This window comes from Arachis ipaensis, chromosome B01 (assembly GCF_000816755.2).
Source record: "Arachis ipaensis cultivar K30076 chromosome B01, Araip1.1, whole genome shotgun sequence".
Taxonomy (NCBI): Eukaryota; Viridiplantae; Streptophyta; class Magnoliopsida; order Fabales; family Fabaceae; genus Arachis; species Arachis ipaensis.
The window spans coordinates 118,679,194-118,690,516 of NC_029785.2; positions in this window are offsets into that span (position 1 = coordinate 118,679,194).

Consider the following 11,323-nt stretch of genomic DNA (forward strand, 5'->3'; position numbering starts at 1 on the left):
TTTATAAATTATTTAATATTTTTTTATATTTTAAAAATTTGTAACTAAATTTTTATAATAGGTGAAAATTTTAAAAAGGACAAATAGATCTGTCCAAGTTTTGTGAATGTCAGGGACTTAAAAGTATTTTTCAATGGTCAGGGACAAAAATATCCGCAGAACAAAAGATCAGGAACCTATTTATCCTTTTCTCTTAAGTCTTTATTAATAGTTATTTTTAAAGAAAAATTATAAGAGTCCTAAAATATTTGCTTATAAAATATCCTACCATTTATTATATTAAACATAAAAATGAATATTTTTACAGAATAACTAAAATTTTAATAAAAATTATATAAAACTAACCGAATAATTAAACTTTGTTATCTGAAAAGCATGTTGATGAAAATATAAGATTTAGTCAATGCAAGTTGAGGGATAAAATTGGATACTAAAAAAAGTTTTTGTTTAACTCGTCGCCTTCGTCGAGAAAATGAGAGATATTCTATTCTTTTTCTGTGTTAGAAGAAATTTTATTTATTTTTATTTTGTTTAAATCATATTTTTTCTATCTTCTGTTACATATTTGTTATCATAAATTAATATAGAGAAAGAATCACTTTTTATGTGTATATAATTTTTTATAAAAAGAGTAAACGAATTACATATAAAGTATTAATTAAACATTAACCATTGATTAAGTCAAATCAACAGTCGTATTTAAAAGATAAATAAGAAAATAGGAATTTAGTCTAAGTAGCTAAGGAAGAATTACTATGTGTTTATAACACGCAGCAAAAGAAAATAAAGTAATCATAAAAATTTATTTTGTACTTAAATTTTATTCTGATAATATAGTATATATGTATAGATCAGATCTAAATACCTACGTACGCTAGTAAAAATCACTTTCTCCTTCGATTATACGAAGGCGCTATGCGTATCCACACCGAGATCAACATTTGCTGTCAACTCCTTGACCAATAGACATCTGATCTAAATTGAGAAACCTCTTACAACTCTTTGCATGCCATAAAATTTTTCTCCAAGAATTAGGCTCACATATGTTTATGTGTGTAGAGATAAAGAAATAAAACTCTTGTGTTTTATTCTCTTCTCTTTTCTCTTCTCTTGCATACATATATATAGCATGAGATTTATTACTGATTTTAAGTTTGAATCTCAATTTAAATTTGAATCATATTTTACTATTTTAAACTTGAATCTTTTAAATTTATGAATCATATCATAACTAAATTTGAAACAGTATCAGTTAGAATCTCATCCAAATTTAGAATTCAAGTTTAGAATAGAATAACTAATTATTCTCAAATCTCATTTAATATTCTCAATTATCATATTATTATTATATTCTTGGTCCTAGCAAATAATATAATAATATTCTATTTGAATTAATATAATTATTTATTTGATCAAATTAAAATAATAATTAAATAATTCTACAGTAAAGATTAAAACACTCATTAGTGTGTGGACCCATAGGTTCAATATTAAGCGGGTAGTAAATTAGTCATACTAAATTTACTAATCAAGGTTGGCGTCTAGCAACACTCATCAACGACCCAATAGTATGAAGTAATCTATTTTTACTAAGAACCTCAGAAGAACAAAGTGTAATTTCTCCATCTTTCCAGCTCTTGGTTAACCCTTAGAGTATGGTTTAATTGTCAAACTCTAACTTGTTACCATTATTATAATGAACTGTGAATGACCTAAGAAACTCATTTCTTCATTCATTCAATTCCCTTGGCCAAAGTTTTATTCATTTTAGTCATTATAATCATAGAGCTCAAACTCTTTACCGAGAGTTGACGGATTTCTTATTGACTAATAATTAATTCTACAAGTATATAAATCATACCCAATATCCATTCAACTAGCACCCTAGGGTATTAGGTGTCCGGAATCAAAGTATAATAAATACTTTGTTAATTATTATGATAGTCGCAGGTCAAAGAAAACTATATTACCATGTTCATCTTAAGAATATCCTATTGACAAATATGCGGTAATTATAAACATTAGGAATTCTCAAAGTGAGTCAGTTCAATGGTCATATCTTTATATGCACCATCTATATATATAATTTAATAAAAGAGATCTATTAATCTTCATCCAATGAAGACCATTGTATATATATTGATCTTTTCGAATTATAATATCCTTTTTAATAATCCTATAACCAAAAACAATTTAGATTAAATTATAAAAGATTCATCTCTCAATATTATTATCACTATCACAATGATAAATCTCTAAATTTAATCAAGCATCTTATTATGTTAACATTTTAATATAATAACAATAACAAATTATTTGACACATAATTAATTGGATTGTGGTCATACTACTTATTCCCAACAGCTACAACAAGTTTAAATTCTAGTAAATACATAGATATGTCCAGAATAATTTTCAATAATTTTAGTTATAGAATTTATTTTATTTTATTTTATTTTTTGATACATGTTAAAGAAAATTCTTGGTCATGATCATAGATTTAAGAAACAAAAGTGCATCTTAAGAAAGTTATGCCTTCTTTGTAAATAAATATCTTAAATTTAAAATGCCATAATGTTCGTTATCTGGAGTTCTCGAGTTGTCGGGTAGTGATGAGTAGGAGAGAGGGAGAGACTCCGAGTTGACATGGAGCGAGGATCAGAACGTGCTGGCGACGTCAGAGGCTGGACGGAGCAGGAGAAAAAAAGGGGGTGGCCACCTGCAAGGACACTTCGACGATCAAGTCAGAGTCCATACCAAAGGGTGGCTATATTAGGTAAGAATGGTGACGTACCTCGGGGGGAGAGCTGTCCTCTCCCCTTATATACTACGTTGGGTGGGCCTAGTGATGGCCTAGCCCAGTGATCTAGGAGCTGAGCTATCGTATTCCACGTGGGCAGGTCGTCCCGGACTTTGGGTCGGGAGGCCGGGCGCTACCCCGAGGGTACCGACCCGAGCGATGGTACGCCCCGGGTGGTAGGTCGGTCGGGCCCTGGGTCGAGTCCTAAGAACCGACCCGTTGAACTCCTTTGCTGGAGGTTTGGGCCTGGGCGGGGCAGTGCCCCGACCCGACGACTTCTTGGGCTGGACTTGGCAGTCCGTAACAGTGCCCCTAACGCGCCAGTCTTGAGGTCTGGGGCTCGTGGCTGGGCGCGTTTGTCTTATTTGCCAGGGCGGCAAACTTTTCTTCTTTTTCAGGAACCCATTGATGGCGTTTCATGTTTCTCACGCTTGGTCACTTCGATCTTTGTGCTACTTCTTTGGTTTTGGCGCTGGGCATTGAATGCCCATCATTTCATTGATTTGAAATTTTTTTGGGTGAAGTGACGAATATGCCCCTGCCCTTTGGTGCTCTTCCTCGGCAGTTACGTTTTTCTCCCTTATTTTTACTTCGTAACTTCCTCTCCCTTTTACTTTTCATTTTTCTCATCCGCTGCTGCTCCTGCTTCTGCTGTGCTTTGATCGTTCTTGCTTCCAGTGCCCCATCTTTCTTTCTGTCTGCTTTTTACAGATTCTGCTTTTCCTGGTAAGCTTTTATGGCTTTTTTCCCCTTTTTGTTGCTTCTCTTTAATTTTTGTGCATTCTTGTTTGTGTACGCTTGTGTTTCTGTATTTCTTTTGCTTTTTCTTCTTCTAGAGGGGGTGCCACTGGGTTTTTCCTGGGTTCGTTGTTTTTTCTTGTATTCTAGGTTAGTGTAGGGGGCTTAGAGGGTAATTCATAGTTTTCCTTTTCGCTTTTATTGTTTTGAGGGTTTCCGACTTTCCGTCTTGACTAAGTGGTGCCCCCGCTATAGGTATGGCCGAGCGTCTTGCTTCCTCGAGTAAGGCTCAGCGCCCTTTAGCCGACTTTGTCGACCACTACGCCTGGGTTTCCTCCGATGTTAAGGATACCCCTTCTAGGATGACAAAGGAGGGGCTCCAGAAGCTACGCCAATCAGGGCTCCTTTGTGGAGGAGGTCCCAAGGAGGCGCTTTATCAAGTATACATCCTTGCTGGTCGGGAGCGTGTGTGTCAAAAGAACTTGGCCTCTCCTAGAGTTGTTGATTGGTTGTGGGTTTACGAGTCCATGTTCACGACCTTGGGGCTTCGTCTTCCCTTCTTCCCCTTCGTCATGGCATTGTTAAATCGCTGTGATGTTGCTCCGTCACAGCTTCACCCAAACAGTTGGGCCTCCATCCGATGCTTCGAGATGATTTGCGAGTATCTGGAGCTGCCGACTTCAGTGAATGTCTTCCTTTATCTCTTTTTGCTCATGAACCCTTCTAGCCAGGGGAAGGCTAAGAAGGGATATATGTCTTTTAGGGCCAAACAAGGTCGTAGAATCTTTGGCCTCTTCGAGGATTCTTATCATGGCTTCAAGTCTACCTACTTCAAAGTTAGGCCGGTTGAAGGTCACCAACCTTTCTGGCTTACGGTTGAAGGAGCTAGGCGGATCCCGACTTACTGGAGTTTTGGGGCGGGATCCGACTATCTAATAAAGGTCTCTTACGATTGGCTGAGTCCAGAAGATCGTAATATTGCTGATATCCTATTAGCCATCTTTGGTGAAAGGAACCTTAATCTCCGAATGGTTATGGGGGATCGGGAGGCTGGTCGGTCGTATGTTGGTGAGTTCCTTTCCCTTTGTACCTTTTCAAGTTTTATTCCTCTTATTCACAGCTTTGCTTTCTTTTTCTTTGTTCGTAGTTTCCATGGCTGGTGGGAAGAAGACTTTGGCTTATTTAATGAACCTCATCCAGGGAGATGATGAGGGTGAGGACGATTCCTTGGCAACTCCCACGGCGAGTCAGGAGCAGGGAGAAACCAGGGAGGCCAGCGGTCAGGCAGACGGGGCTGACCAGGTTCAGCCAGAGAAGGTGGTTCCTCCCGAGAACACTGTGGGGGCCCAGGATGTGGAGACGGAGACTTTTGAGGAGGACTTTGGTTTTGGTGACGACGAGCCAAAGGTTGCGAGCAACCCAAAGAAGAGGAAGCGAGATACCGGAAAGGCGCTTTCGGTTATGGAGAAAAACTTTAATGCTGGAATTTTTATTGAGTCCCAATTGCTTCCTGGAACCGAGGAGTTTTTCCATGAAACCAACCTTTCCGAGCAGACGAGGTGGATCTACCATAGTCTTCTCCGAGCTGCTGCTATTGCCAAGAAAGTGGAGCCTGTCTTGGGCAATTATCATGCTATGGAAGTAAAGCTTCAGAACTCGCAAAAAGATCTGACGGATTCACGGTCTCGGGAGGAGTCCCTTAAGACAAAGTTGTCTGAGCAGGAGAAAAACGCTGAGGAAGATGCCAGGGAGATCAACAGGCTGGTAGATCAGGACATGGATTTGATGAAGGATCTGAATGCCTCCCGTGGTGAGACTGCTGCTACCAAGAAGAGGGTTGAAGAATTGGAGGAGAAGCTAAAGTTGGCAGAGCGCTCGGCGGAGGCTACTACTCGAGAGATGGCCGCCCTGAAGAAAAAGAACAAAGAGCTCGCCAAGGGGGCTCGTGAGGCCGTTAAGCTGACTGAGGAGGGGATTAAGCTTCAAGTGGTCATGCTGGCTCCCGACCTCGACCTCTCTCAAGTTAGTTCAATGAAGACCGTGGAGGGCAGGAAGATTGTTGACATCCTTAAGCATTAGATGGATATTTTCCAACTTTCATGTTCTTTTGGTTTATCTTGTAACTTGCTTTTTATTTTGGGGTCTATTACAAGGCGCCCTTTGGTTGTACCGAATACTTTGTCTTTATTTTGAATTGCCGTTTTGGCTATTGCTTGTTTTACTCGGGTCGTCGTGGCTTTGCTTTTACTTTTTGTTTGCTCGGGCCGTCGCGGCCTTTTGGTTTACTGTTATCGTGGTATTTATTTGTTGTTGCTTATCTGAGCTGATTTGTTTTCTTTTGGTCCCTTATGGTTCCCGGGGTGATCAGTCCCGAGTTTCCGTTAGGTCGACCGTTCTCCTTTTTTGTCTCGCTTGTTATTCCGATTTGAGACTTGCAAAAAGTAAACTTATCATATTGTTAGGATTCTGAGTCAAGGAAACAATGTAATGCGTAATTAAGTGAAAGATAATAGAAGAAAATGATATGATTGTAGAAGAGAGAGACATAAAAAGAGAATGTAAAGGTGGAACATAGGAGGGGGGTTGAGGTTGTCAGGTCGTGTGGTCGTCCCTTCTTACGAGTAGAACCTCCTGAGGTTTGCCATGTTCCATGTTCTCGGCACCTCGTTTCCATCCAATTTTTCTAGCTTGTAGCCTCCTTTGCCAAGGACTTCTCTTACTCTGTAAGGTCCTTCCCAATTCGCGGCTAGCTTGCCTTCTCCAGGGGTTGGTGGTCCTATGTCGTTATGTCGTAAGACCAGGTCGCCTTCTCCTAGGCTTTTCTTCAGTACTTTGCCATTGTACCTTAGGGCTATTCTTTGCTTTATTGCTGCTTCTGCTAGGTGTGCCATTTGCCTCGTCTCGTCGGCCAGGTCCTTTTCGATCGCCTCACTTCCTCCTCCGAGGAGTAACCTTGGGCTTGGTTCCCCGACCTCGACTGGGATGACTGTGTCTACTCCATATGTGAGTCGGAAGGGGGTTTCGCCGGTAGATGACTAGGGGGTGGTTCTGTACGACCATAAGACTGAGGCTAGCTCGTCTGCCCATGAGCCCTTCTTCCCTTCAAGTCACTTCTTCAGCCCCTTTAGGATGACTTTGTTGGCTGCTTCGACTTGGCCGTTGGTTTGGGGGTGCTCGACTGAGGAGAACCTCTGTTTGATCCTTAGGCCTTCTAGGAATCCTTTGAACTTTTTGTCAGTGAACTGTGTCCCGTTGTCTGATATGACGGTCTCTGGGATCCCGAATCTAGTGATCACTTATTTCCACACAAACTTTTGGCAATTTGCTGCGGATATGCTGGCTAGTGGTTCTGCTTCCACCCATTTGGTGTAATAGTCTATGGCCACTGTTAAGTACTTTACTTATCCGGGCCCTGGTGGGAATGGCCCCAGGAGGTCGATACCCCATTGAGCGAAGGGTCGGGGGGCCATCATTAAACTGAGCTCCTCGGGAGGTGCTTTGTGAAAGTTGGCATTTTCTTGGCATTTTTTGCATCTTTTCACGAACTCCTGGGCATCCGACATCATTGTGGGCCAGTAGTATCCTGCTCGGATGATCTTTCTTGCTAAAGATCTTCCCCCGATGTGGTGACCACAACACCCTTCGTGGACTTCTCTTAGGTCATAGTCCGTTTGGTCGGGATGTAAGCATTTGAGTAGGGGTTGGTGAAGCCCTCGCTTGTACAATTGTCCTTGTATAATTGTATATTTGGGGGCTTCCCTCTTAATAGCCTGTACTTCCTTCTCATCTGGGGGTGTTTTTGCATGCTCCAGATACCAAGAGATGGGGTCTTTCCATGAAGGTGGATTTGGCACCTGGGTTGTGCACATGACGATTGCAGGTTCCGTTGCCAGCCCTTGAATTAGGGATATGTTCCCCGTTCCGGGTTTGGTGCTCGCGAGCTTGGAGAGGAGGTCGGCTCGGGCATTTCTTTCTCTTGGGACGTGCTGGATTGTGACTTCTTCGAAGCTTTTGCATAGCTCTTTTACCTTTTCCAGGTATTTTTGTAGCAGTGCGTCCCTGGCTTGGTAGCTGCCATTTACTTGGGAGGTGACGACTTGGGAGTCGCTACTGATTTCCACTTTTGACGCTCCGACTTCTTTGGCTAGTATCAGTCCCCCTATCAGTGCTTCATACTTGGCCTGGTTATTGGAGACCGGGAACTCGAACTTGATGGATTGCTCGTAGGCTACTCCTGTCGAGTTTTTGAGGATGATCCCGGCGCCTCCGAACGTTTGGTTAGATGCTCCGTCAATGTGGAGTTTCCACCGTGTGTCCAGTGTGTCAGGAGTCTCCCATGTGACTTCTACAAGGAAGTCTGCCATGGCTTGGGCTTTGATTGTCTATCTTGGTTCGTATTGCAAATCATATTGGGACAGCTCTATTGCCCATGCCATCATTCTTCCTGCCAGGTTGGGTTTTTGGAGGACTTGTCGAATGGCTTGGTCGGTTCTCAGAAAGATTGTGTGCCCTTTGAAATATTGCTTTAGCCTTCTAGATGAGATCAGTAGAGCGTAGGCCAGTTTTTCCAACTTGGTGTACCTCATCTCTGCGCCCTGGAGTATTTTGCTGATAAAGTATATTGAGTGCTGAGCCTTGTCCTCTTCCCGGACTAGGACTGCCGCCATCGCTTGCGTAATCACGGCCAAATAGAGGTATAGGGGCTCCCCTTCTCTGGGCTTGCTGAGTACGGGAGGTTCCGAGAGTATCTTCTTGAAATGGCTGAATGCTTCTTCACATGCCGGGGTCCACTCGAAAGTGATTCATTTCTTCATTAGGTTAAAGAATGGGATTGCCCTTTCAGCCAAGGCTCCGAGAAACCGAGACAGAGCCGTGAGCTTTCCGATGAGCCTTTGCACATCTTTGATGCACCCAGGGCTTGCCATCTTGAGGACGGCTTCGCATTTGTCCAGGTTGGCTTCTACTCCTCTTTGTGTTATCATGAACCCCAGAAATTTTCCTGCTTCCATGGCAAATACGCATTTAAGTGGGTTAAGCCTCATGTTGAATTTCCTTAGTGCTTTGAAGACAGCCTGGAGGTTGTCTATTAACTTGTTCGGCTCTGCTGTTTTTACCAGGATGTCGTCGACATATACCTTTACCGTCTTGCCAATGAGGTTGTGGAAGACTCTGCTCATCAACCTTTGGTAGGTGGCTCCCGCGTTCTTCAGCCCGAAGGGCATTACATTGTAGCAATAGGTGCCCCCTGGTGTTATAGCCGGAATAGGCATCCATGAAGCTGAGAAAACGATATCCCGCCACCGAGTCAACCAAGGTGTTAATGTTGGGGAGGGGAAAGGAGTCTTTTGGGCATGCCTTGTTCAGGTCGGAGTAATCGATGCACATCCTCCATTTTCCACTAGCTTTTTTGACTAGGACAACATTGGACAGCCATGTCGAGTATTCGAGCTCTTTGATGAACCCTGCTTCTAGCAGTCCTGCTGTTTGCTTGGCGACTTCTTCGGCTCTTTCTTACGACATCTTCCTACGCCGCTGGGCTACTGGTTTGGCCTCGGGCTTTATGGCTAGCCGGTGGGACATGACCTCGGGATCCAATCCCGACATATCTGATGGGGTCCATGCGAAGAGGTCGCCGTTTGCCCTCACGATCTCTATGAGGGGGTCCTTGAGTTTGTGGGGTAGGTTCCTATTTATGAAAGTAAACTGATCTGCCGATTTTCCTATTTGGAACTTTTCCATGTCCCCTTCTGGTTCAGGTCTTGGCTTGTCCTCCATCCTAACGTCCAGATCTGCTAGGAATACGCCGGCCGCCTTCTTAGACTCTTTCCTTAAGGAGAGACTGGCACTGTCGCAAGCGACTACCGTCTCTAGGTCTCCCCTTATGGAACTAACTGTTCCCTTGTCCGTTATAAACTTCATTGTTAGGAACTTGGTGCATATTACAGCTGAGAATTCATTGATAGTTTTCCTCCCTAGGATGATGTTATAAGCAGTGGAATCTCTGAGGACTACAAAGTCTGCCATAACCGATTTCCGATTTCCTGGTGTCACCGGTTCCTAGACTGATTGGGAAGGAGATCGTCCCGTCAGGTTTGATGTAGTTATCGCCTAGCCCCATAACTCCATGTTGGTGATTTCTGAGGTCGGATTCTCTGAGTCCCATGGCATCGAACACGTTTCTAAATAAGATATTAGAGTCGGCTCCCGTGTCGACGAGGATGTGCCTAACCAGTCCCATCCCGACCATTGATGTAACTACCATAGGGAGGTTTTTGGGGAGGTCATTGAACCATTTGTCTTCTGGGCCAAAGGATATTGTGGGATGCCTTTTGCTGGCGGTGGGACCATCTGTCGAGATGGAGAGTACGCGGGTATCCTTTTTTGTTGCCAACTCGGATTTGGGGGGCTGTGACCACGAAAGCTGGGGGGTTACCGGCATCTCCTGTGGGTTCTTGTCTTGGCTTAACAGTTCGGCTCCGGTCTTCCTTGGAGCGTTCTCTTTCCCGCCTCCTCAGTTCCCTGATGAGCCAGGAGAATTCCCTCAGTTTCCCCTCTCTGATGGCATGTTCCAAGGCGTCTTTGAGGTATAAGCAGTCTTGTATTTTGTGACCGAACCCATTGTGGTAATCGCAGTAAAGGCTCTTGTTGCCTCCCGTTCTTTCCTTCAATGGTCTAAGTCTGGACAGGATTCCCTTATCCGCAATTTGCTGGTAGACTTCCACTATGGGCGCCGTAAGTGGCGTGTAGTTCGTGAACCTTCCTACCCATGGGTGCTTGGGTAACTTGCTTAGGGTGCCGTCCTTGGGAGCTTCTTTGTGCCTGTCGACTTGATGGGTTTGCCGGGCTGGCGGGTTAGGGAGTAGCTGTTTATTGGCTGCTACGACCTGACTGACCTCTTCGTCGTTGATGTATTCTTTGGCTACACTTTGGATTTTCTGCATGGTCCATACGGGCTGGGTTGTGAGGTGCTTTCTGAAGTCCTCGTTCAGTAGCCCATTTGTTAGGCATAGGCTAGCGACTGAGTCTGTGAGGCCGTCGATCTCCAGACACTCGTCATTGAACCTATCCAGAAACTTCCTGGTCGGTTCCCCGGGTTTCTGAGTGACCCTCAATAAGTTGATTGGGTGCTTTACTTTGGCTATGCGCGTCGTGAACCGAGCCAAAAAGCTTTGGGATATGTCTGCGAAGGTTGTGATGGACCCTTGTGGGAGGGCGTTGAACCATCTGATCGCTGGTCCGGCCAGTGTCACGGGAAATGCTCGGCATCTAATCGCGTCGCCTATCCCTTCCAAGTTCATCCTTGCTTCAAAGGTTGTGACATGCTCCTGGGGGTCCTTGGTCCCATCATACCTCATGTCCGTCGGCTTGTCGAAGTTTCTCGGGAGCAGAACCTTGAGGATTGAGGGGTGGAAAGGGGTTGCTCCCATCATAATGGGATCTTGTTGTCTCCTGGCCTCCTCCTTCTGGGACCCCCAGTGGCTTTCCAACTTGCTTCGAGTGGATCTGGAAGTTGCTTGCGTGTGTGCCTCTTCGTGCCTTGTTAGGCTTATACTTTGGCTATCGTGTGCTCGGGTGGGGGAGCGGGTGTGGGTGTGGGACTGGCTAGCACCGCCGTGCGAGTGGCTAGCGTTTCCGTGGGATTGGCCCCTCGCCGCCAACTCCCGCTCGAGATTTTGTACTCTATGCCTGAGCTCTTGCATGATCTTGGCGCTGTCGGCTCCCGTCCGCCCGAAGGGGCGCCTTTCGGGGGTTTTGGTGTACATTTGTTGGTTGGGTGAATAGAGG